The sequence below is a fragment of the Elephantulus edwardii genome, unplaced genomic scaffold (assembly GCF_000299155.1).
Source record: "Elephantulus edwardii isolate Elephantulus edwardi_28Jun2011 unplaced genomic scaffold, EleEdw1.0 scaffold00213, whole genome shotgun sequence".
NCBI lineage: Eukaryota > Metazoa > Chordata > Mammalia > Macroscelidea > Macroscelididae > Elephantulus > Elephantulus edwardii.
The window spans coordinates 100692-104452 of NW_006399963.1; the positions used below are offsets into that span (position 1 = coordinate 100692).

At 36.9% G+C, this 3761-nt stretch overlaps 1 pseudogene; it reads left to right on the forward strand.

Moving 5' to 3' along the window:
- LOC102871837 overlaps nt 1-3761 on the forward strand; it is an 11024-nt pseudogene that overhangs the window by 2240 nt on the left and 5023 nt on the right.

Consider the following 3761-nt stretch of genomic DNA (forward strand, 5'->3'; position numbering starts at 1 on the left):
CTCTCAAACCAGAAGATTCAACTGTCCTCCTGTTTGAAGCTGACACAACTGCTCTACGTCAGACCATCACTACATTTGGATCCCTGAAGACCATGGTGAGTAACGTGCTTCTCAGGTGGTTCACAGGGTGCTTTTCAGCTCTGGCAGCAAAGATTTTTATTATTTTTTATTAAATGGAAAACTAGTGGCTTTCTTGAAAATTTGTTGAACTTTAAGTGGTAATGTTCTACTACTAATCCTAGATGTAGATTTCTTAAATGATGATAATAATTTAGAAGTGAATACAATTCTGATATTTAATAACCAATTTGTAGATAATCAAATTTGGAGTGAAGAATATTCTAGTTAAATGGTGATATTTAACTTAATGCTTTTGACATTTAAGAATTAAAATACTTTTTTGATACTAAATTATAATGTAACAATTTTTTTTTTTGGGTAACAATTATTTTTATTTTGTAGCAAATTCCTGAGCACCTGATGGCTCATACTAATTCATCAAGTATTGGAACTTTTTTGGAGAAAAGAGGTTACGTTCCGGTGCTGGAGCAGGTAAAATGGCTGTTTATGGTAACTGATGCCGTACAGCGGTAACTTGTGGTTGCTGTGAGGCTGAACACTGTGACACTGATGTGTCAAATGCGTTAATGTTTGGTTACCCAATGCTGACAGAGTGTGGGGTGGAGCTCCCTGAACAAGCTTGGAAGGAGGAGTGGCATCCACTTTCATAATAGCTTGCCTCTGGAAATCCTATGAACCTGGAGAGAGGATGAAAGACACCCAAGTATTGAGGATTTTCCTTCCTAGGGTCACTATGAGTCGCTTGCCACTCAACAGTTAACAACAACAACATGTTAACTGAACTACTACTTGGCTTGTACTTCTGATAGACCCTCCCCCTCCCCTATTTTGTTTAGCTAGCAACTATTTGTGTAAAGTTACCAGTGAGTTAAGTTTATGGAATGAAATACTTATTTTTGAATTGATTATTTAATTGAAATGTCAAAGTCTATAGGTATTGACTGAGAAAAAGATAATTGTTTCGAGTTAGCTCATAGTAAATAATCTTTAGATGTTGGTTCTCTTTTAATTCTGCTCTTTACGATACAGAGATGAGATTACTTTGAAAGGCAGTGTGAATATAGAACCTTTGATTTTTAGACCTGAAAAAAGCCTGAGATCAGCTCTACTCATTGCTTTACAGTTTTGAAAATTGAGTCTGGCCCATTGTTAATGTCGAGCAAAACTTAGCATGAGTTTCTTGCATTTCTGGTGAACTTTTTATTGCAATACTCATTGCCCAGTTAAGCAAAAAAGTGTTATTATTTGATTAGCAGAAATCATCGTCCAGCACCACAGCTGTCCCTCTGAGTGAATGGCTCCTTGGAAGCAAACCTGCTAATTTGCATCAGGCTCCTTATGTTCCTAGCACCAATCCCCAGGACTGGCTCACCCAAAAGCAAACCTTGGAGAATAATCAGGTACGTTTCCACCTTGTTTCTGAAGTAGATGTAGTAGTAGCAGATGTGGCTAGTTATTAATAACTATTAACGTATGTCTTTATTTAGTTTTAGTTTTAAGCTGAAATATGGTTGCTGTTTTTAGTTAAAGAGACTCTTCTGTGAGAGAAAGTTTAGAAAATAAAGAACTAAAGAAAACACAAAACCCTAACTTCATCTCTTGGAGCCAATCATTTCAACATTTGTACTTTTACTTGGAGTATGTATACTTTTTTTAAAAAAAAGTATTATTTAATCTTGTTCTTGTAAGCTCTTTTTTCAGTAATATATTATGGATGTGTTTCCCTGCCATTAAGTTTTTTATCGTATGTTAACTTCTAGTATTTCTGGATTTAAGCAAAAGTTCTCTAAACTCCATTAGCTAATTATTCCTTAGGAATAAATTTTCAGAAATTATATTACAGTGGTCTTCTAATAGTTTTGGTACATAATATCAATTTAGATTCCCAATAAATTGCTAACAGTCTGTTTCTGCCAGTAAAATATTGAGTATGTTTCTCTTCTGAATCTTCTCTAAAATCATTTACAAATTTTTGTTTTTTAAAAATTCTTTATTAAAATTTTCACACTTGTTTTTAGGTGCCATCAAGTATAACTCGTAGTGACTCTGTGAACGGTCACTGTGTCAGTCCATTTTGATGAGGATCTTCCTCTCTTTTTACTGACCCTCCATCCTTCCAAGCATGATGTCCTTTTCTAAAGAATAGGCTCTCCTAGCAACATGGCCAAAGTAAGAGACATGAAGCTTTGCCATCATTGGTGCCAAGGAACAGTCCACCTGCACCTTTTCTAAGACACAGCTGTTGATTGTCAGTCCATGGGAGATTCAGTCTCTTCAGCACACCTCAAAGGGATCAGTTCTTCTGTCATCGTTACTCATTGGCCAGCTCTCAGCAGTACAACACATAATTGAAAAGACTATGGCCTGATTTAGGCACACCTTAGTTTTGAAGTTGACATCATTGTTCCTTCAGTATTTTATGTCTCCTTATTTCCTGACTACAAAGGGTGTTGATTGTGTATCCAAGTCAGAATTTCAGTTCTTTCTCCATTTATCATGTTACCCACTGACCCAGTGCTAAGGACTTTTGTTTTCTGATATTAAGATGCAGCCCATATTGAAGGCTGTAGTCTTTTATCTTCTGCAACAAGTGCTTCCAGTCTCCCTTGCTTTCAGCAAGCAAGGTGTGACATTTGCCTCAGATCCTAATGCCACATTCTTTTTCAGAGTCTAGCTTCACATATGATTTGCTCAGCATACAGATTGAAAAGGTGTGGAGAATGGATACAACCCTGATTCACACACTTCCTGGTTTTCCTGGAGCATAGAGTGCTCCTTAGTGTTGTTCAGATAACAGCCTTTTGGTCTAGTTTTGATTTCATATGAGCACAATTAAGTGTTCTGGGCTTCCCATTCTTCTCAGTGTTAGCCATAGTTTGTTGTGATCCACACAGTCAGATGCCTTCTGATAGTCTGTTTTCAGCTAGGATCCATCTGATAACAGCAGTAATATTCCTGGTGCTACAGCCTCTTCTGCTTAGCTTGAATTTCTATAAGTTCCCTGTCAATATACTGTTCTAGCCATTTTTTGGATGGTCTTTAGCATTATTTTGCTTGCATGTGATATTAACAATATTCATGCTTACTGTCTTTCTCTAATGATAGAATCATCCTTTATTTTGGTCCCTTTTATTTGTAAAGGTTTAGCGTATGAGAGATAATAGCCAGTTTTCTGTCATATATGCTAACAGTATTTTCCTTTCTTGCCTTTTGGCTTTGGTGGTAAAACTTCATCTCACGTACTTGGGGGCATGTTGTTAGGATGGGCTAGTCCTTGGAAAAAGACATCTTGCTAGGAAAGATGGAGTCAGCAATAGAGAGAGGAAGACCCTCAACACGATGGATTTTCCTAGTTGAATGTAACAGTGGGCTCAAGTAGATCAGAGATGAAAAGGATGGCACAGGACAGGATAGAGAGCTGCTGTACTTAGGATTGCTGTGGGTCTTAGATGAGTTGACAGCACTTAATAGCATACTTAAATTTAGAAACATCATACAACACAGTAAATATGAAAACACGTCTTACTTTAAATCCCCAAAGCAGTCATCATTTTTCAGTGAACTAATACTTTATTCTTCTTGTGTAGACTTCTTCTAGAGCTTACAATGTCTTCAATAATGTCTGGGTTGACCAAAAAGACTTAGAAAACTGGCTTCTCAGGAGTCTGCAACAAGAAGTT